We start from the raw sequence: 24,686 nt of genomic DNA, 5'->3' as shown, positions 1-24,686 counted from the left end.
CTTGCATTGGTTTTGTTTACGCAAAAGCTTATTAATTTAATGTTATCAAAATTTCCATTTTTCATATCTTGTATGGTCATAAATATTTCCCTTCACCATAGAGCTAACAGGTAAATTATTCCTTACTCTCTTAATTTGCTTATAAATGCATCTTTTATGCGTAGGTCATGTAACCTTTTTGATTTTATCTTGGAATTTGATGTAAAAAGTTGTTCTGACTTTTGTTGCCCCAGAAGAGATGGCAGCGGGTGGCTGGGACCCGTGGGGGGAAGGAGACAGCCCTGGGAGCAGGGGCTGTAGCGGTGAGTGGGGACACAGCTATGGCTGCTGCAGAACTGACAAGAAGGTGTTTTGTTAAAATTCCTGTGGAAACAAAATATAATTTCATAAGTAGATAATGGATGGAGAAGAGAAAATTTATGGCGGGTGTGAAGTCCCAGATGCTATGTATGTGAAACTGATATCTTCTGATGGTCATGAGTTTATTGTGAAAAGGGAGCATGCTTTAACATCAGGAACAATAAAGGTCATGTTAAGTGGCCGAGGTCAGTTTGCTGAAAATGAAGCCAATGAGGTTAATTTTAGAGAAATTTCATCACATGTACTATCAAAAGTATACATGTATTTTACCTACAAGATTCACTACACTAACAGCTCTACAGAGATTCCTGAATTTCCAATTGCACTTGAAATTGCACTGGAGCTGCTGATGGCTGTGAACTTCCTAGATTGTGAAATAAAATAAATTACAATAAATTGCTAACTTTTTCAGTATTTAATACCTGTAGTTCAGTTAGTAACTTTTTTCATATAGCATGTTTTGTGTGGTGCGGGGCGATAGTTGAGAACTGTAAAGTTCATTGTAAAGCAGATACGTTCAGTCCTTTCTTTTGCATAGCAATCAAAGTTGAAACTTGTTTTACAACTTAAATAAAATAAGGATGTTTTCACTAATTGAGAAATAAACAAATATGCCAATTAGAAGATGGCTATGCCTTATCCTTTATATGTGATTTTAAATATTGGAACAGTGATTCAGTAAGTAATGAAATGTAGGCAAATACTACAGGTTTATACTGGCTAAGTATTTTTAGGGGTTTTGGTTTTTTGTTATTTTTGGACAGGTGGGGTTATCATAGCTGTGTACCATTATTAGTTATGCAACTATTTTGCATTGTCAACTTGTGTTTATAAATCTGGCTTGGTTAAATTATTAATTTTTGATAACTGCTGAATATATAAGATTTGATCTTACTTGTCTTTTGACAAGTTGCAATTGTGTGAGCATATCAGTGTATCTGCATATCTGTTCTTGTCATACAACTTAAGTAGTACTTTTCTTTTAAACTATTATGAAAGATTGCTAGGTATAGCTTTTGCAGTGGTGAATTTTTAAGAACTTTAGCCAAACTGTCAATAAGTAACTTCAATACTAGATAGCTTTGGCTGTGAAAACTTAGAGATAGTCAACAATCCAAAGTACTGTACTTAATCATCTAGCTAAGAAAGCTTCCTTAACAATTTTACTTTTCATTTATTACATTAATAAATCATTATTTAAATGTATTAAAATAAGATAATGGCAAAGTTTATCCACCCCCTCATTCCTCCATCCTTACCCCCCCCCAAAACAGAGTTGAACAAAAAAAAGTAATCAAAATCTTTTTGGAGCTTAATGTATGGAATACATGGTAAGATCCTGGCATAAAGCGGCTTAATGGTTTGTGGGTTCAGTTTTATTGATGGTCAGATCATGTCTTCTTTGCATGTAGTGGCTATATAGAAAATTGCTGATATTTAGAAACAAAGGCTATATATAATAGGGATTATGACTACACAAATGTAATAAGGCTTTTACTTAGTGAAAATGAACATTACTTTAACCTTTTAGAATCATGAAGGACAAATAAAAACTTCAGTCAGGTATAGAGTCAAGAACATGAAAGCTGAGTTTCAGCTTCCTACTTTTCAAATATCAGAGAATTAGTTGTACAATTGTGAATTCCAATACCTGTTGACTAAATTCTTTTCATTCACTTCACAAATTACCAAGGGAAAAAAATTCATCAGCAAACCTAATCACTTTGCTTTATTGAAAACAGTTGTTACATCTGCTTCAGTAATTCATTAAGACAAACTCTGGTTCATATACACAGTACTGAAGCATTTAGTAGTGTTTACTTATCAAGTACAGGGATTTGTAATGCTAGGTGGTGACAAAAATAACAATTATGTACAGATATGTTGAAGTTATAGGTCAAGATGGTAACAGAAACTATATTTTTAATGTGCTCTCTCCTAACAGGTTACCTTTTTAACACATGGCAACATTGAACACATCATAAAATACTAAAATTGATGTCCACAGTTTAGTATAGCTAGAATTCACATAAGCAGAGATTATGTATTTCAAAAGTGGTACTGCATGATAAGTAAGAAAATATTTTGTAAAGCATATGAAATAGTTTGTATTACATATGTAGTTTTGGCCTTATTTTCAAAAACGTTAAATTCTTTGGTTCATGGTTTTTGTTTTCAATCATCGTATTCTTGTATACCCAGAATGTTTAGATTATCACTTATTTGGTTTAATTTACGAGATTTTAGTAGTATATATCATTCAAATATGTAATTGTTTCTGAAATTGCTATTAGCTTATTTCTGAAATTCCATTTTAATCCCGACTCTAGTCTTTTTTCTACATTGTAGCATTTGCAGCACATAGTATTCTATTATAAATAAAATCCTTTACAATAAAAAAAAAATGTTCTATGCCTAATTTCTGTTATATTATTTTCTAGTTTTCCAGGCACTCTTTGTCAAACAGTGAGTACTTATCCTAGAAGCTGGAGTCTTTGGGCTTATCAAACAGGAAACTACTATAGTCATTGAGACTGTTTCTTGGGTATCAAACCAATTTCACTAAACCACTACTCTTTCGTAGGCAGTGCCATGTAATTTTGATGATTGCAGCTTCACAACACAGTTGTTAATCCAGTATGGCTAGGCCATCTTCCCTTGCATTTATTTTTGTTAACTCCCTTGATATTCTGGATCTTTTCTTCTTCCAGATTAATTTTTGCTAGTTTGACTGGTATGATGCTGAACAAGTAAATTTAATTTACGTAGAACTGCCGTTTTTAGTGTATTAGCTTGGCCTACTCATAAGCAGGTGATATTTTTCCAAGTATTTGCACCTCACTATACTTTCGTGAAAATTTTTTTATAAATGTGTTCATACAGTTCTTGGGTTTGTCTTAGGAGATAGACTCACAAATATTTAAGATTGTCTATAGTTAGTTTAAATGGAATTTCTATTTCTATCTCTTGCTGCTGGACTTTGTTAACAACGTTTAGAAATGCCAATGATTTATGTGAATTTATTTTATATCCTGCAACATTGCTAAAGTTGTTAATTATTTCAAGGAGATTTTTAGTTGATTCTCTAGGGTTGTCTAATTATACCATCACATGATTTGCAAAGAGTGATAGTTTTGTTTCCTCATTGCCTATTGTAATTACTTCAATTTATTTTTCTCTTCTTATAGCTAACATTTTCAACACAATATTGACAAAATTTTTCCTATTACTTACTTTGGCTGCATTCGGCAAATTCTGACATGTTGTCTCATTATTGTCATTCTCTTGAGTGAAATTTTTGATAGTTTGTATGATTTATTGTTTGACCTACTCATTCTTTTGGATTAGATTATTTAGCTTACAATTAGTTTTTAGTGTTTCTTTCCATGGCCCTTTATTACATGTGATTTTTATTGCATCACGGTCTGAAAAGGATGCATTTAATATTTCTACCTCTCTGCATTGGATTGTGAGGTTTTCATACCCTAATACACGGTTAAATTTTGTGTGGGTGCCATGTGCCACTGAGAAAAAGTATATTCTTTTTATCCCCATTCTCCAGAGGTCTACCATATCTAACTTACCTGAGATTCTATTCAGCTACCTAACTTTTTTTATTTCTTGTTTATTTTGTGGTTAGATTTATCTAGTTCTGAGAGGGTGAGGTTCAGGTCCCCCACTAGTAGAGTTTTGCTGTCTGTTTCCTCCTGTAGCTCATTTAACTTCCCTCAGAGTTTGGATGCTTTACATATTTGTATATATATGTTTAATATTGATATTGCTTCATTGTTAACTTTGTAACAAAAGGTGTTTTCCTTCATCATCTCTTTTAATTGGATCTATTTTTTGCTTTACATGTCTGAGATCAAGCTGTCTACCACTGCATTTTTTTTTTTTGCTTCAGTTGATGCATAATGCATTCTGCTACAGCCATTTACCTTTACTCTATGTGTATTTCTCTGCTTCAAATGTGTTTTTTTTTAAGCAACAGATTGTGGGATTATGGTTTTTAATCCACTCTCTCTACTTCCATTGTATGGAAGAGTCCATCTCATACACATTCACAACTATGATTACTAACTGTATTTTTCTTTCCATCCTATTTCAGTCCCCTGTTCATACTTTTGTCTCTCCTTTCATGCTTTCCTCACCAGTCTTTTGCTTCTAACCACAGTCTTTCTTAATTTCCTCTCCCTTCTATCACCTTTTTCTTTTCTTTCACTTTTTCCCTACTACTTCTTCCCTCTTTTCTTCACTGCCTTTTATTCACCCAGTCCCTTTTTGTCTCCCTTTTCCCTCTCCTTTTCTACATCTCTGTAGAGTGGGATAATTTTCTAAACCCAATTGAATGTATATGATATTCCCTCTTTGAGCCAAGTCCACAGAGAGTAAAGTTGAAACAGTGCTGATTCCCCCTCCCTTCTTTCCCTCCAGAGTAATGGGTTTTTGTGCATTTTCCTATGATGTAATTTATCTTATTCTGCCTTCCCTTTTTCTCTTCTCCCAATATAATACTTTCTTCACCCATTAATTGGTCAATTTTATCATCACATGAAATTCAACTTGTTCCCACACCCTCTGTTTATGTATGCCTCTTCTACATGCCATAATAAAGTTACAGTTCTCAAGAGTAACAAGTATCATCTTCCCATTTAGGAATGTAAACATTTTAACCTTATTGTATAACATTCTTTTTTTCTCTTTTTTACCTTTTTATATTTCTCTTGAACCTTGTATTTGAAGACCAAATTTTCTATTCAGTTCTACTTTTTTAAAATCAGCAATGATTGAAAATTCCCTGTATAATTGAATATCATCGTTTCTCCTGAACGATTATAACCAGTTTTGCTGGATAGTTGCTTCTTGGTTGCAATCGAAGCTCTTTTTATTTACTGTACATCATATTCCAGGCCCAGTGATCCTTTAGTGTAGAGGATGCTAAATCTTGCACAGCCCTAATTGTATTTCCACAATACATAATTCTTTCTTTCTGGTTGCTTACAGTATTTTCTACTTGATCTGATAAATCTGGAATTTGACTATGATATACTGTGAAGTTTATCTTTTGGGGTCTGTTTTAAGAGATAATTGGTGGATTCTTTCAATGACTATTTAATCCTCCAGTTCTAGGAAAATCTAGGATTTTCTTAAGTGGATATTTTTCCTCAATTTGTTCAACTGTATTTTTAAGGAATTGTTTTCTGCATTTGATTTTTGTCCTTTTCCCAAGTTATTGGCTCTCTTGCATAACTCTAATTTCTTTTTCGAAGCTTTCTTCAGTCTCTCATATTTGACTTTTAGAATTATTCTTCAGCTCCTCCTCTTTAAGGTTTTGTGTTTGGGTGTTGATAACTTTGTCCTTTTCTTAGTTTGTGTTTTGATCTTCCCTTTCACCGTAATAATTCTCTATGGTCAGTGTTCTTTTCTGCTTTTTGCTTATTTTTTTTTTTTTTGTGTGTGTGTGTGTCTTTTTAATGACTTTTAAAGTTGAACTCTCCTGCTGCAACACAAGGGGCACTGTCCCTACTTTTTTTTTTTTTTTACTTTGGTTCAGGGGTCAGGTCACTAGCTTTGTGCCCTGGGGCCTCAGGGGCTGGTAGATGGAGGCTGTGAGTATCTGGTACCTTACCTGGTGCTGAACTGGGGTGTTAGTGGTGGTGTCTGATGTGTGCTGAGGCCAGGTGGGGTTTTTCTGCATTTTTCCAGACTGCTCTAAAGCTTAGGAAGTTATGGTTGGCAGAAGATACCTGCCTGCAGGATTGTGTCAGTGCATGTGATGGTTCTCTGAACTGGAGTCTACCAGTTTCCCTGGCTGTGCTAAGCCATGTGGTGCGTTCTTGGTATTCATGTTTCCTTGCTTCTCTGCTCTGGGAGCACTCATCTATTGAGGTGGAATCTGTCACCAGTGTACTGGAATCCTTCCTCTCCTTGACTGTGCTCTCTTTTTATTAGAGATATAGGCCTTATTTGCTGATCCTCTAAGTTTCCTGGATCAGAAGACTGACACACCCTGTGTTTCTGTTGGCTCTACGATTCCACGATATGTTCTGGGGCACTGTTTTCTGGGTATTCAGGAATGAGAATGAGAAAGGGATAATGATCTATTTTTTATTCCACCACCTTAATGAGTCATTTAAAAATATTTTATATTTTTGAAAATGACTAAAAAATTAAGATGTTTGATTGAATTAAATATTGTATATGAAACAAGTTAGGAGGTAAATAGAACCAGATTCAAGTTCAGTTACAGTGAATGTAGAATTCATGGGATAGATTTAAGTCATTACAGAGTTAAATTAACTGGACTTGCTAACATATTGGATGTGAGAAAGAGTCGAAGTTGATTCTAAGATTTAAAATGGGGTTACTGTGAATGGTGGTGTCATCAGCAGAAATATTAGAGTTACAATGTAGAGATTTATTTGCATGGAATGCTAAAAGTTCAGATGTGAATGAGGCAAACATTTGAAGTTTGAGATCTCAGGCAGATATTTAGAAATGAGTGAGTAGTAGAGAAGAAGTTGGGTTAGGTTGTAGCTCACTTCAAGTTAATAAGGAACCCTCATTTACATTCCACTACCCTAAACTCCCACTTCTTCCTGCTACATTAATGGAAATGATGATGCAGACCTCTGCATGAACAAAGAAACAATAGAGATTTCTCAAAGGACACATAAGTCCACCTTACTTACCTTTACTTTAAGTCTCTGACTACTTCTATACAAGCACCTTCATACTCCACTATTTACATTGCATGTAATTGCATGTAACATTGCATGAATAATTCACTTAACCTGTATTACTTGAAATTTTCTTTTAAAATTAGATGGTTTCTATGGTACCTTTGATATCAGAAACTTTTGTAGTTTTATTCCTCTTTCTTTACTGTACTGTTTCATATTTTGTTTATGAAATTCTTATTCTCAGTCTTTAAATGCTATTCAAGGCTCTGACCATGTTCTTCCCTCCTACTATCTCTTTTGCTCTTCTCTTGTGAATTTAATCCCCTGATTTTACTTACCAGTTTTACAAAGATGACTTCTAGTACTAGATCTTTAGCTTTGACCTTTTTGGGGATGCCATCCCACTATTCAAGTAACATATAGCACAGCTTCACCTGTGTGTCTCAGCAAGACCTAAAACCACTTCATTTTAAAGCATACTTGCTTTCTGCTGTTTACCAAGTTTTGTCTGGTAAGATTCACATTGGGACATTTGTGCCCAAATTTTGTCAGTTCTACCATAAAGCCTCTCATTTCTTCTCTTTTCTATTCCCATTTCCAGTATATTAATACAGGTCCCCATAAGTACTAATTAAAATATTGCAATAGCCAAACAATAAGAATCTGTGTCAACTCCCTCATATAATAACATGTATACTTTCAGGGAAAGTAGCCTTATGTACCATCTTATCATTTCACCCATCTGCCCATAAATTGTAGGCTCCACATCAACTACCACGTAAAGCTCCTCTCTCTCTCTCTCTCTCTCTCTCTCTCTCTCTCTCTCTCTCTCTCTCTCTCTCTCTCACTCTCTCTCTCTCTCCTCTCTGTCTCTGTCTCTCTCTTCTTCTCTCATATCGTCTTTCTATTTAATTTGCCCTAGAATTCATATTTCTGAAAATTCTGGTAAGGTCTTATCCCAGGCTTATAGTATACTACTCAGCATCATATACACTATCCTTCATTCAAACAAAATAGCTCTCTACTTGAAGAGCTTCTCCATTCCCTTATTTCTATGTCTTTTGTTTATGCCATTTTCTATATCTAGAATATTCTTTTACACATTTTGAATTCATACCTCATACTTTAGTGCTCTGAACAAAATGTCCCTTGATTTGGAAACTTTTTTCTCTTTTCCTTTGGTGGAAAACTATTTCTTAGTAATCACTAGTACTTAAGCCATTATTTCCTTAGAGTTATATACGTGTGTATATCCATTTTTCTCTAGGTCGTATAAAGTCCGGCCACAGTTTTATATGATAATCTATAACCTTCATTGATTTTCAGAGTGTTCTGTAAATAAAAGGTCCTTAAATATTTGCTTAATTTTATGGCACAAGAGGGCCAAAAAAGATGAGAGGATTATGTAGAGGACCATACTTTTCAAGCATATATACACCACTACATACACTGCTGTCTGTAGTATTAAATAATGGAAAACATGTTATGTTTTTGTTTTTTTTTTTATCTAGCTAAACTTTAGAATCATCTCCTCTAAGAAAATTAGTTCATAGGAATCGTTAAGGCAGGAAATGCAAAGCAGGTTTATTCTTCTAATTGTTCTAAACATTGCCCAGACTTAATGTGCAGTCCCTGTCTTCCCCAGAATTTATATCTAAAAATTATGTTTGAAAGTATACTATAAATGTCAAATTTTTTACTAATGTTGAAATTTATCCAATTTCGTCTCCTGAACAAAAGATAGTAGTGCTAAAAGTGAGTAATCTTGCTATTTGACTTTTCAGCCTTAAGCAGTGCCTGTCAGAACAATAGACAGTATCAAAAAAATCCCATATTTACAAATACATTACAATACAAAATCAGGGGCGGAGCCAAGATGGGGAAGTGAAAGCAACGACTCACCCAAGCTCCTGGAAAAACTCCTCTGGATATCTCTGGGGGGAGAGTCTGACCACACTTTGGAGGTATAGAATCCAGTGGGTGACGGACTTTGACGGATTCAGAGCCCAGGTTGGACTGGAAGGTCCACGAGAGGGATCTGTTCCGCGGGGGTAAGACCCCTGTGCACAGTGCAGCGCGACAGGGCGGAGGGGACCTGAGGGGCCTGAGAGTGGGAGGCAAGACAAGCGGAGCAGGAGATAAGCCAGGCCGAGCTGATGAGAGCCGCTGAGCTCTAGATATCAGCGCAGCAGCCCTTAAAACCTTCAGCCTGAAGACTGGACTTCGGTGGGTCAGCTACTTGAACTTCCAGGAGTTGGGATGGCGGAATGATCAGTAAGTGCTCTCTCATCCCCCCTAATGACCGTGAGGGAACCATAAAATTCTTCCCCAGATTAATCCTGGATCAGCGGGAACAGTAGAAGGGGGCGGGTGGTCTCACAACACCAGAGGCTGGAAAAGTGGCAAGGGGGAATTCTTCCTGCTGTGGCGGAGGCGATCAGGAGGGACAGACGACCCAGGGCAGAGAAAATTCGCACTGAGACCCAGGCAAGCCTCAGAGACTGGAGACAAGCCCCAGGAGGGGCGGGAACACGCATTAACTTCTAGACGTACCCCAGCCCTCCAGGGGAAAAGGGAAGACAATAGGGAAGCTGGGATCACCATCCCCTGACCTTGCCTTAGCCTGAAGTCAGGTGAGGAGATCTCCTGAGACCAGACCACCCCTTCCACACACCTAATAAGATAACCCCAGGGTTGATCTGGGAAACAACAACAACAACAAAAAAAAACAAAGCCTGCTTTCAGCCTAGACACACAGCAGCCCAACTTAAAAGATCTGTATCTTCTGACTGAAAGAACCAAAAGCTACAACACTCAGCCAACATCATGAATTGGAAAAAGCAGACGAAAAGTGAAAAAACCATAGAATCTTTCTATGGGGATAAGGACCAAAACACAAACACCAAAGAGATCAGAGCTGAGACTGTACTTCCATCTGAAACCTTAGATGGGACTATGAATTTCTCGCAAGCACAACTAGATTACATGGAACGTCTGAAGAAGGATATAAAAGAAAAACTGGCCAATGATTTCAAAAATTATAAAAAAAGAATTCACTGATGAGAACATCACTCTGAAAAAGAAAATTGAAGAAATAGAAAAGGAAGTTCAAAAATTAACTGGAGAGAATAACTCCCTAAAAGGAAGAGTTAATCAAATGGAAAAGGAAACCCAAAACCTAATTGGGAAAATTGAACAGATGGAAAAGGAAACCCAAAGCATAACTGGGAAAACTGGTGGAATGGAAAAAGAAATACAAAAATTAAATGGATAAAATAGCTCCTTAAAGGGAAAAATTGGTCAGATGGAAAGGGAAATGCAAAAGCTAACGGAAGAAAACAATACGATGAAGATTAGAATTGGGCAAGTAGAAACTAATGACTAAATGAGGCAACAAGAATCAGTCAAACAAAATCTAAAGAATGAAAAGATAGAAGAAAATGTAAAATATTTAATTGGAAAAACAACTGACCTGGAAAATAGATCCAGGAGAGAAAATTTAAGAATTATTGGCCTGCCAGAAACCCATGATGAAGAAAAGAGTCTGGACAATATCTTCCAGGAAATCATCAAGTAAAACTGCCCAGAAGTACTAGACTCAGAGGGCAAAATAGTCATCAAAAGAATCCACCGTTCCCCTCCCGAAAGGGATCCCAAACTCAAAACCCCAAGAAATATAGTTGCCAAATTCCAGAGCTATCAAATGAAGGAGAAAATACTACAAGCAGCCAGAAAGAAACAATTCAAATATCAAGGACAAACAGTCAGGATCACACAGGACCTTGCAGCTTCTACAATAAAAGATCGAAAGAACTGGAACCCAATATTCCATAAGGCAAAGGAGTTGGGACTTCAACCAAGGATCAACTACCCAGCAAAGTTCAGCATAACGTTTAAGGCAAGGAGAAACTCATTCAACGAAATAAGGGATTTCCAGAGCTTCCTGACCAAAACACCAGAACTCACTAGACAATTTGATCTTCAAATGCAAGTCTCCAGAGAATCATAAAAAGGTAAACAGAGGGGAAAAAACAAAAACAAAAACTTGCTACTCAATTAGGGCAAACTGTTTACCTCCCTATAAGGGAAGATGATACCTGTTAATCTTGAGAACTTCGCAGTTATTATGATAAAAGGGATATATGTAGAGGGAATGGGCATAAAGTAAATGATGTCATGTCAAAAATATGATTTAAGTATGAGAAGGGAATGTAATAGGAGGTGTGGAAAGGGGGAAGCAGAAAATGGCAAATTATATCACAGGAAGAAGTACAAAACTATAGTAGAGGGAAGGAGGGGAGGGAGATGAGCATTGTTTGAGAGGTACTCTCATCTGATTTGTTCAAAGGAGGGAACAATAATCTTAAGTAGATAATCCTAACTAGCTCTAAAGGTAGTAGGAGGGGAAGGGGGAAGAAAGGGGAGGGTGGCTAAAAGGGAGGAAAGAAGCAATAAGAGTAAAGGGGAGTAAAAGGGAGGGGGGCTAAAAGAAGGAGGGGAATGCTACAGGAGGAGGGAGAGAAAAGTGAATACTATTGAGGAGGGGAGGGGAGACAGGAGAGCTAAAAGCACAAATGGTGGGAAAGAGGTTGGAGGGAAATACACAGATTGTAATCATAACTGTGAATGTGAATGGAATGAACTCTCCCATAAAACGGAGACGGATAGCAGAATGGATTAAAAGCCATAATCCAACAATATGCTGCTTACAAGAAACACATTTGAAATGGGGGGATACACATAGGATAAAGGTCAAAGCATGGAGCAGAATATATTGTGCTTCAGCTCATGTAAGAAAGGCAGGAGTAGCAATCCTAATCTCAGACAAAGCAAAAGCAGAAATAGATCTAATCAAAAGGGATAAGGATGGAAACTATATCCTGCTAAAAGGCACCATAGACAATGAAGCAATATCATTACTAAACATGTATGCTCCAAGTGGTATAGCATCCAGATTCTCAGAGGAGAGGTTGGGGGAGGTGAAGGAAGAAATTGATAGCAAAACTATCCTAGTGGGGGACCTCAACCTCCCCCTCTCTGAACTCGATAAATCCAACCTCAAAATAAACAAGAAAGAGGTTAAGGAGGTAAATAAAACTCTGGATAAGGTAGATATGATAGATCTTTGGAGAAAATTAAATGGGAATAGAAAGGAATATACCTTTTTCTCAGCAGTACATGGAACATTTACAAAATTGACCATGTACTAGGACATAAAAATCTCACAATCCAGTGCAGAAAGGTAGAGATAATCAATGCATCCTTTTCAGATCATAATGCATTAAAAATTACATGTAATAAAAGGCCATTGGAAAGAGAAACCAAAAATCAATTGGAAACTAAATAATCTAATTCTAAAGAAGGATTGGGTTAAAGAAGAAATCATAGAAACAATCAACAATTTCATTCAAGAGAATGACAATAGTGAGACAACATACCAAAACTTATGGGATACTGCAAAAGCAGTTATTAGGGGAAGTTTTATATCTTTGAATGCTTACATAAATAAAATAGAGAAAGAGGAGATCAATGACTTGGGCTTGCAGTTGAAAAAGCTAGAAAAAGAACAAATTGAAAATCCCCAAGTAAATACCAAATTAGAAATGATGAAAACCAAAGGAGAGATTAATAAAATTGAAATTAAGAAAACTATTGAATTAATAAATAAAACCAATAGTTGGTTTTATGAAAAAACTAATAAAATTGATAAACCTTTGGTCAATCTGATTAAAAAAAAGAAAGAAGAAAATAAAATTACTAATATTAAAAATGAAAGGGGTGAACTCACCTCCAATGAGAAGGAAATTAAAACAATAATTAGAAACTACTTTGCCCAACTTTATGCCCACAAATTCGATAATCTAAATGAGATGGATGAATATTTTAAAAAATACAAATTGCCCAGATTAACAGAAGAGGAAGTTCAATACTTAAACAACCCCATCTCAGAAAAAGAAATTGAACAAGCCATCAATGAACTCCCTAGGAAAAAATCTCCTGGGCCTGATGGATTCACAAGTGAATTCTATCAAACATTTAAAGACCAGTTAATTCCAATACTACATAGACTATTTTTGAAAATCGGGGAAGAAGGAGTCCTCCCAAATTCTTTTTATGATACAAATATGGTTTTGATACCCAAACCAGGAAGAGACAAAACAGAGAAGGAAAATTATAGACAAATTTCCCTGATGAATATAGATGCAAAAATTTTAAATAAGATTTTAGCAAAAGGAATACAGCATCTTATCACGAGATTAATACATTATGATCAGGTAGGATTCATACCAGGACTACAGGGCTGGTTCAATATTAGGAAAACTATTAGCATTACCGATCACATCAACAACAAAGCTAACAAAAAACACATGATTATCTCAATAGATGCAGAAAAAGCTTTTGACAAAATACAACATCCATTCCTACTAAAAACATTGGAAAACGTAGGAATGAAGGGAACTTTCCATAAAATAATAAGCAGTATCTATCTAAAACCTTCAGCAAGCATTATTTGCAATGGGGATAAGCTAGATGCATTCCCAATAAGATCAGGGGTGAAACAAGGTTGTCCATTATCACCACTATTATTCAATATGGTACTCGAAATGTTAGCTGTAGCAATTAGACAAGATAAAGATATTCAAGGAATAAGAATAGCCAAAGAAGAAACTAAGTTATCACTCTTTGCAGATGATATGATGATTTACCTAGAGAATCCCAGAGATTCAAGTAAAAAATTACTTGAATTAATAAACAATTTTGGCAAAGTTGCAGGTTACAAAATAAACCCACACAAATCTTCTGCGTTCCTATATATTAGCAACAAAGTCCAACAGCAAAAGATAGAAAGAGAAATCCCATTTAAAGCTAGGGTAGACAGTATAAAATACTTAGGAGTCTACCCGCCAAAACAAACCCAGGGATTATATGAACACAATTACAAGACACTTTTTGCACAAATAAAGTCAGATTTAAGTAAGTGGAAAAACATTAGTTGCTCATGGATAGGCCGTGCTAATATAATAAAAATGACAATGCTACCCAAATTAATATACTTATTTAGTGCCATACCAATTAAACTATCAGACAATTACTTTCTAGAGCTGGATAAAATAATATCAAAATTCATTTGGAAAAACAAAAGGTCCAGAATATCAAAGGGACTAATGAAAAGAAATGATTGGGAAGGTAGCCTAGCGCTACCAGACCTCAAACTCTACTATAAAGCAGCAATTATCAAAACCCCTTGGTATTGGCTAAGAAACAGAGAGGTAGACAAGTGGAATAGACTTGGCACTCAAGATGCAGTAGGCAAGCTATATAGCAACCTTCTGTTTGATAAACCCAAGGACCCCAGCTTCTGGAATAAGAACTCATTGTTTGACAAAAATTGCTGGGAAAACTGGATAACAGTGTGGCGGAAATTAGGCATAGACCCATACCTGACACCGTACACAAGAATAAAGTACAAATGGGTACATGATTTAGGTATAAAGATTGATACCATGAATAAAGTTGAGAAGCAAGGAATAGTGTATTTATCAGATCTATGGAGAAGGGAAGAATTCTTTACTAAAGGAGAGATAGAAAGCATTATGAAATGCAAAATGGATAACTTTGATTACATTAAACTGAGAAGTTTTTGCACAACCAAACCCAATGCAACCAAAATCCAGAGGGATGTAGTAAACTGGGAAAGAATTTTTCCAGCTATACTCGGGGACAAAGGCCTCATTTCTAGAATATATAGAGAACTGACCCATATGTATAATTATACAAGTCATTCCCCAATTGATAAATGGTCAAAGGATATGAACAGACAATTTTCAGAAGAAGAAATTAAAGCTGTCTATAATCATATGAAAAAATGCTCTAAATCACTATTGGTTAGAGAGATGCAAATCAAAACAACTCTGAGGTACCACATCACACCTATAAGATTGGCAAACATGACAGAACAAGAAAATGATAAATACTGGAGAGGATGTGGGAGAGTTGGAACACTATTTCAATGTTGGTGGAGCTGCGAGTGCATCCAACCATTCTGGAGAGCAATTTGGAACTATGCCCAAAGGGCTACAAAAATGTGCATACCCTTTGACCCAGCAATATCGCTACTAGGACTATATCCCCAAGAGATTATAAAAATGGGAAAGGGTCCCACATGTACAAAAATATTTATAGCAGCACTCTATGTAGTTGCCAAAAACTGGAAGTCAAGGGGATGTCCATCAATTGAGGAATGGCTGAATAAATTATGGTATATGAATGTAATGGAGTACTATTGCGCCATAAGAAATGATGAACAAGAAGACTTCAGAGAGGCCTGGAAGGACTTATATGACCTGATGCTGAGTGAAAGGAGCAGAACCAGGAGAACTTTATGCACAGCAACGACCACAGTGTGTGAGAGTTTTTTCTGGGAGACTTAAATTTTTGTAATAACACAAGAACTTCTTATAAAAAAAAAAAAATCCCAATGGTGTTTCTCAAGGCAAAATGCCTTCCACACTCAGAGAGAGAAATATGGAAGTCACTCACATAATGTAACACATCATGTTTGTGTATGTGTATGTGTTTGTGTATCATGTTCTGATTTGTTATACGATTTCTTTCATTTATCTTAGTCTGACTACATAGCATGACTATAGTGAAAATATACTCAATAGGAAAGTATATGTAGAATCAATACAGAATTGTATGCAGTCGTGGGGAGAGAAAGGGGGAGTGGGGGGTAGGTGGGGGGGATAAAATCACAATTGTATGGCAGTGATTGTTAAACATTAAAAAATAAAAAAATAAAAATAAAAAACAAAAAAAAATACAAAATCATCCTTCTTTAGAACACAGAATGCATTTATTCATTGAAACAATATTATAAATGGTAGCTAAAGGCTCAGTCCAGCTAATACTATTTTACATAGTATGTAAATACTATTTTACAAAGATGTAATGTCGTATAAATAATATATATGTGTACACAAACACACATATATTTCTGATAAAAAGGAGAAAAATATTGTTAGAATACTGATAATTAAACCAAATAGAAAATAACAAGGAACTCTGTTTTACAATAGATTGCCTTCACTGGTAATATTTCATATAATCAAGGATGAAAAAGATGATTGAAACTTTTGTTTTCAGGAGATTGCTATAAATTTTGCAAGGGTTTTGAGGATTTATGCAGGGATTGATTGCTTACTGTCACTGATCTCTATTTAAGCAACAGGTGGTTTTTTATTCCTTTCGTTCAATGCACACTTATCAGAGACGTTACATTTAGGTTTGCTAAGCCATTATTACAGCATCTTATCGAGTTTTTGTTTTTTTTTGTTTTTCATTCACATATGATTCAAAGAAATAATAAAAAAGAGTGAGTAAGATTGTCCCCCTTTTTTCATAGTTTCTCGTGAGCTCTTTCTCAAGCTGAAGATACTTCAGGGAATATACATCAAATAAAAATATGTAATTCAACATACTGATCATATATACAAATGTATGTCTATATATATGTGTGTGTGCACATATATGTATATATTGCTGTGCAAACATTAAAACTATTGCTGTTTTTCCTTTAAATCAGCCTTTGATCATTCTGTAATATTGTTCATAGAAATTTTTACTCCACATAAGTTTATTATCATGACACTTTGGGCAAGATAAGTTATTTTATTCATCCACTCAGCTTTATGTGAAATAATATGATTGTCTAAGTGTGGAGGTATTTGAGAGATGAAGTGATAAAAATTAATGGAATATAGAGTCATAGGTTATTAAATGGTATGGCTTATTAGTGTGTGCATATTCTCCCCTCATGATGTTTTATCTAATTTGAAATATAAACGGAAATATAGAACGTCATCCTTACTTTTGTAGAGAAGCAAGCATATTTTAATATCGTTATGGTCACGAAAGGAAATATTTTCATGGAAATGTAGAGAATAGATACCGTATAGTCTCTTTATAGTTTGTCTTTAAGCTGATCTCAGTCTACACTATTTCCTCCTCTAACCTTTCTCTAGCTTCTTTAGAAAGAGTGGATTGAAGGCATCAAAACTGAAAAATGACCTTGTGATCTCCTGGTACGTAAGTGTGTGTGTGTGTGTGTGTGTGTGTGTGTGTGTGTGTGTGTGTACAAGAGGGAAGTCATTAAAAATAAAGTAAAATTTACTAGAAGTCTTAAAATTTCTATAGAACTCACTACTTTCATTCTCTCTTGAGATACATATTCTTGGATATATGGGCTATATTTGTGGGATAACTTCATAAAACTCTTTCACTAGGCTTCCTAATATATTAGAATATCCATGTTGAATTTACATAGGCTTTTTCCACCTCAGTTCCTGTGAGGCATAATAACACAATATATATGCACATATAATCACACATATGTACACCTGTATATGTATGTATATACACAAACACTATATATATATACTTATATAAACTATACACTATTTGTATGTATGTGTGTATATATGTACATGTGTGTATATGTATATATATGTATATGAATTATTTAAGTTTAAAGAAGCCCCTAATTGCAAATTAATTCATGAAACTAAAAATATCAGTATTACTGATGACTATTTTTTATATTCATTTTGACAAATGTTGCTCAATTTGAAACTTAGGTTAAGCTGAATGCTCAGCGAATGTTAGAGAAAAGAGTCCATACATGTATGAAAAAATATTATCTTTTCCTGTAGTCAGTCCCTGAAAATTTCTATTTCCCATTTATCTTATCATGCTTCTCATGACTCTTCTGTTTGAAAATCAAATTTTCTATTCAGCTCTGGTCTTTTCATCAAGAATCCTTGAAAATCCTGTATTTCATTGAATTACCATTTCTTCCCCTCAAGTATTATGCTCAGTTTTGCTGTGTAGGTGATCGTTGATTTTTATCCTTCCTCTTTTGACCTCTGGAATATCATATTCCAACTCCTTCAATCCTTTAATGTAGAAGGTGCTAGATCTTGTGTTATCCTGATTGTATTTCCACAATACTCCAGTGGTTTCTTCTTGGATGCTTGCAATATTTTCTCCTTAAACTGGGAACTCTGTAGTTTTGTTACAACCTTCCTAGGAGTTTTCGTTTGTTAATCTCTTTCAAGAGGCAATTGGTGGATTCTTTCAATATTTTTCTCACCGTCTAGTCCTACAGCATCAGGACAGTTTTCTTTGATAACTTCTTGAAACATCAAGTATAGACTCTTTTTTGGATCATGGCTTTCAGGTAGTCCAATAAGGCCAGTTGGTTTTCCAATGTAATATTTCACATTGTCTCCTTTTTTTCATTCGTTTGGTTTTGTTTTATAATTTCTTGATTTTTATTAAAATTTTTAGTTCATTCTCCTCCTCATTGGATTTTTGGGTCTCTTTTGATATTTGTCTATTTTTTAAAGTGTTATTTTCTTTAGGATTTTTTGGGTCTCCTTTAGCAAGCAGTTGACTCATTTTTCTTCATTTTCTTCCATCACTCTCTTTTCTCTTCCCAATTTTTGCTCTACTTCTCTTACTTGATAATCAAAATCCATTTTGAGGTTTTACATGGCCTGAGAAGAATTAATATTTTTCTTGGAGATTTTTGAGTTAGGAGGTATGTTTTTTTTTTTTTGTTTTCTGTTTGCATATTTTGGTCTGCCTTGTCACCAAAGTAGTATTCTATAGTCTCATTCTTTTCTTGTTTTTCCTCATTTCCCCATCCATTTACTTAACTTTTGAGCTCTTTGTCGAGGTAGTAATCTGCTTCCAGTGGGGATGAGGGGTGTACTCTCAACCACTCTATCCCCGCCACAATCTATGGGCCTAGAGCTCCAGAAAACGTGGCTGCAGCTTACACTGTTGCTGCTGTGGCTACCAAGGGTTCCTCCATCCTCTCCCCGCTCTGCTGCCCTGGGTTGTGACCAGACTATTGTACTTTCTCACACAGATCCCACAGGTCTTTTTTATTTTCACTGACCTTCCAATTTATCCTTGGTGTTTTGGAGTCATGAAGTCTGCAACCCACCAAATGTTTGAGAAATTCATTCTACCTAGGCCTGCTCAGGTTCCTTCTGTGCCAACACAACCAATGCTTAACTATACTCTGCTCCTAGAATAGCACAATAGACACTTCCCAGCAACCTTCCAGGGAGTCTTGGGGTGGAGACTTGCTTCACTCTATCATTCTGTTGATTCTATAGCTCTAGAATTTATTTAGATTCAATTTTATTCAATTCAATTCAATCCAAACCTGGGTTTGGAGGAAGAGTTCTAGAAAATCTGTGTTGTTACTCCACCCTCTTGGGTTGGGCCTCATATTGCTACTCTCTTGATTGAATTTATTGATTGTTTCTATGATTTCCTGTTTGACCTACTTATTCTTTAGAATTAGATTATTTAGCTTCCAATTAATTTTTAATCTCTCTTTCCACAGATCTTAATTACCTGTAATTTTCATTGCATTATGATTTGAAAAGTATGCTTTTAATATGTGTGTGTTTTTGTATTGGATTGTACTTTAATGTATTGTCAATTTTTTGTGTAGCTGCCATGTACCTTTAAGAAAAATGTATATTCCTTTCTATCACCCTTCAATTTTTTCCAGAAGTTTATTCTATCTAAATTTTCTAAAATTCTATTCACCTCCTTAATTTCTTTCTTGCTTAATTTGTGGTTGGATTTACCTAGTTCTGAGAGGGAGCGATTGTGATCTCCGACTGGTATACTTTATTGTCTATTTCTTCCTGTAACTCTCTTTGCTTCTCTTCTAAGAATTTCAATGCTATACCAACTGGTACCTATATATTTAGTTATGATGTTATTTCATTACTTATGGTGCCTTTTAGCAGGATATAGTTTCCTTTCTCATCTCTTTTGATTTAATCAATTTTTGCTTTTGCTTTGTCTCAGATTAGGATTGTTCCCCCTACTTTTTTTATTTCAGTTGAAGAATAATATGTTCTTCTTCATTCTTTTACTTGTACTCTATGTGTACACCTGTGTTTCAAATGTTTTACTTATAAACAATGTATTGCATGAATACAATTTTTAATCAATTCTTTTATCCAATTCCATTTTATGGGAGAGTTCATCCCATTCACATTCACAAATACGATTACCATCTGTGTTTTTCTTTCCTTTCTATCCCCCCCCCCATGCTTTTATTTCTCTTTTTTCCTCTTCCTTCCACACGGGAGTTATCATTTTGATCACTCCCTCCCTCCATTCGACCTCCTTTCCATCAGCCCCCCTTCCTTTTCTCTCTTTTTCGCCTTACTTCTTCCCTTCCTTCTATCCACAACTTCCTTTTTTCCCTTTCCCCTCCTAATGCCCATAGGGCAAGTTATATTTCTTTACGTGAGTATATTATTTCCTCCTTGAGTCAAATCTGTTGAGAATAAGGTTCAAACAATGGTCATCTCCCTCCCTTCTTTCCCTCTATTGTAATATGATTTTTTACCCCTTTATGTAATTCAATTTACCCGTTTCTGTCTCTTTCTTTTCTATTCTTCCAGTGCCATACCTTTTCACAGCTTTCTTAGCTTTAACATCACATCAAATTCAATTTATAGCCATGTCTTCTGTCCAGTATATCGCTTGTAAATATCTTTAATAAAGATACAGTTTTAAAGTGTTAAAGGTGTCATCTTCCAATATAAGGATGTCAAAAATTTGCCTTCATTGAATATATTTCTTTCTTTCCTTTTGCTTTTTTATGCCTCTCTTGAGTCTTGTATTTGAAGATCAAATTTTCCATTGTGTTCTGGTTTTTTTCATCAGAAAAGTCTGAAATCCACTATTTCATTGAATGTCTTCTCAGTTAAAGACTATGCTCAGTTTTGCTGGGTAATTGGTCATTGTTTGTAACTTAAGCTCCTTTCCCTTCAGGAATTTCATATTCCGAGCCCTCTGATCTTTTGATGTAGAAGCTGCAAAATCTTTCATAATCTTCACTGTGGTTGCCTGATTTCAGTTGTTTATTTTTGGGTTCTTGTATTATTTTCCCCTTGACTTAATAATTCTGGAATGTGGCTACAATATCCATTTTTCTTTTCAATTTAATAGCACTTTCAGGAGGTAATTGGTGGGTTCTTTTTAATGACTATTTTACCCTCTGGTTTGATAAACCCGAGAACATCAGTTTCAGTGATAAGAACTCACTGTCTGACAAAAATTACTGGGAAAACCAGATTACAATGTGGTAGAAACTTGGCATAGACCAATGCCTGACATTATACACAAGAATTCAGTCCAAATGAATGGATGATCTAGAGTGATACTATAAACAAATTAGCTGAGCAAAAATAGCGTATTTGTCAGATTTATGGAAAATGGAGAAATTTATGACTCAGCAAGGGATAGAGAACATTATGAAGCAAAATGGATAATTTTGATTACATTAAATTGGAAAGATTTGGCACAGACAAGCCCAATGCAACAAAGATTAGGAGGGAAGCAGAAAACTAGGAAAGAATTTTGGCAATTAATACCTATGATAAAGGCCTCCTTTCTAAAATATATAGAAAACTGAGTTAAATATACAAGAATAAAAGCCATTCCCCAATTGATCCATGGTCAAAGGACATGATGAAGTAATTTTCAGAGGAAGGAATTAAAGTTATCTATAGTCATAAGAAAAAATGCTCTAAATCACTAATGACTAGAGAGATGCAAATCAAAACAAGATGAGGTACCACATCATACCTATCAGATTGGCTAATATAGTTAAACAGGAAGCTGATAAATGTTGGAGAAGATGTAGGAGAGTTGGAACACTAATTCATTTTTGTTGGAGCTGTGAGCTGATCCAACCATCCTGGAGAGCAATTTGAAACTATGCCCAAAAGGCTACAAAAATATGCATACCCTTTGACCCAGCAATATCACTTCTAGGACTGTATCTGAAAGAGATCATAAAAATGGAAAAGGTTCCACATGTATAAAAATATTTATAGTAGCTCTTTTGTGGTGTCCAAGAACTGGAAATTGAGAGGATAGTCACCATTTGGGGAATAACTGAATAAGTTGTGGTATATGAATGTAATGGAAAACTCTTATGCTACAAAAAATTATGAACAGGAAAAATTCAAAGAGGCCTGAAAGGACTTACATGAACTGATGTTGAGTGAAAGGAGCAGAAGCAGGAGAACATTGTACACACAGCAACAATCATGGTGTGCAAAATGTTTCTGGTAACCTTAGCCCTTCACAACTATTCAAAGACCTACAATATTCCCAAAGAACTTTTGAGGCAAAATGCCATCCACATCCAGAGAAAGAAGTATGGAATAGTAATGCAGAATGAAAGAATATTTTCTCTTGTGTTATGTTTTGCTTTGATTTGGTTTTCCTTAAGGTCTCTCCCTTTTATTTTAATTTTTCTATGCAACATGACATGTGGAAATGTGTTTAATAAGTATGTATGTGTAGAATCCATATAACCATGCATACTGTCTTGGGGAAATAGGAGGAGACAACCTAAGGAATAGAGAATTGTAGAAAACTGAAAGCAAATAAATTGATAATAAAAATTAACATTTTTATTGATTCAAAAAAAGCAAATATTCCTTTTCCTGTGTAAAAGTACCTAAAATGCCCCACTATTCAGGTATGATTATTGTGTTTTGACTTTGAAATTACGCTTTCCTTATTGCGTGTATATATGCTTTTATTCACCAAAGAAACGGTAAGTACCTTTAGGGCAATTACCAAATTATCAAATCTTCAACTTCTTTTTTTAAGATTCCTGGATTTCTGTGAGTTGAAAGCAGTTCAAGTTCAGACTTTAAGTGAATCATGAATTGCCTTTATCAGACCTTTTAGTAGTTGTAGAAAGTATAATTTGAATATTATACACACACGCACACACACAAATATATATGGAATGTGTGTTAGATTATAAAGAACAGTATTTAATATTTTCATAGAAGCATGTGCATTAAATTTAAATTTTTCATTTGTCCATGTCTTTTTTTATTTTTTCATAACTTAAATATTCAACAATGAAATTTCAAAGCTTTTGGGTCAGAGACCCATAAGGGACTACAATTTCTTTTGTCTTCTAAATTTTTCTACTATTTTATTTTTTAAATACATGTAAATATTTTAACATTAGTTTTAATGAAAGTTTGAGTTCCAGATTTTCTCCCTCCATCCTTCCCATACTCCTTCTTAGAAAGTAAAGCATTTGGTATATATATGTTATATATGATATATATGTTACAAGTTTCAAATGTAAGAATTTGCAATTTTGACAGCTTTCCTAGCCTCTAAAAAGATTATCCTAACTACGTGTGAGTTATATAACAAATTGATCCTTCTCTTTACCAAGGAAAGCCTCTCTATGTGCACAACAGACCCAATTCCATTCAATTTTATCCAATAGGTTGCCTTCTGTATTTTTAAAATCTCTTCATCTACTAACTGCTTGTCTACTACTCAAAATGAAGCCAATGTCTCCCCCTGCCTTCCAAATATTTACCTAATCCATCCATTCCTCCTAGGTTTAATACCATATCTTCTATTTAGTTGTTAAGCTCAAGAAAGTTGTTTATTATTAGATGGCACTTATTCTTTTCTTCTCACATTTTTTCTTCACTCTCTAGTCTGACTTCCAACATCACTCAAATAAAACTGCTTTTACCAAAATTACTAATGATCTCTTAACTGACGAATCTAATGGCATTTTCCCAATCTTCATTCTTCTTGACCTCTCTGCATCATTTGGCACTAACAATCACCCACTTCTTGATTCTGTTTTCTTTCTAGGCTTTTGTAACTCTCTTACTTCCTGATTATCCTACCAAACTGCTGCTCTTTCCTCAGCTTTGATGGATCTTTATCCAAGTCATATCTACTAATCATTGGTGTTCCAGAGGTCTCTTCCTGAATCTTCTTTTCTCCCTCTTTACTTTATCACTTGATAATTTAATAAACTCCCATTAATTCAATCATCATTATTATACTGTTGAACATTTTATCTAATCCTGTCCTCTCTACTGACCCCAGTCATTGCAACCAGACTGTGATTGTTTTGCCTACTACAAGTCTCTCTCTTCTTCAGGCTATTCTCTATTTAGCTGCCTAAATGGTCTTGCTAATACTCCAAATGCTCACTATAAATGTCTTCTTGCAATTTGTATACATCTGGTCCATTTCTACCCTTTCAAGTCTCAGATAGTTGTTATGCTATCCTTTAAAATTTGCAAGGCACTTTATCACTTGATACAACAGTACTGTGAGGTAGGTGCATTAATTATCCCCTTCTATAGAAAAAGAAATAATAAGATTGAAATTAAGTGAATAGCTACATATCACACAACTAATAACAGTCTGAGGCAAAATTGGACCTCAGACAGATATAGTTGCCACAACTCCCCAAGTCCATTTATTCTATTAATAAAATATTTGTGATTTATATCACTCACTCATTAAGCACTTATGAAGAGCCCATTAGAACCCAGGTAATGTGCTAAGCACTGGGAATACAAATAAAGGCTAAAGAGAATACTTGACTAGATTAAAAATCTAATAAGGAAATGATGTCAGTAAAGGAGGTATTCAGACCAATGAAATTACAATCTTGATTGAGCATTAACAACTTAAAAAAATCAAGCATATAACATACATTTATAATGGCAATATAGTTAACTAGGA

General features: G+C 34.9%; 1 pseudogene; it reads left to right on the top strand.

Moving 5' to 3' along the window:
• Positions 1–323: 323 nt before the first annotated feature.
• LOC140512301 (elongin-C pseudogene) lies at positions 324–745 on the top strand (annotated as a pseudogene).
• Positions 746–24,686: the final 23,941 nt, after the last annotated feature.

Source organism: Notamacropus eugenii, chromosome 6, assembly GCF_028372415.1.
Source record: "Notamacropus eugenii isolate mMacEug1 chromosome 6, mMacEug1.pri_v2, whole genome shotgun sequence".
Taxonomy (NCBI): Eukaryota; Metazoa; Chordata; class Mammalia; order Diprotodontia; family Macropodidae; genus Notamacropus; species Notamacropus eugenii.
The sequence above is the reverse complement of the archived record's forward strand: the minus strand, read 5'-3'. Positions and strand labels throughout refer to the sequence as shown.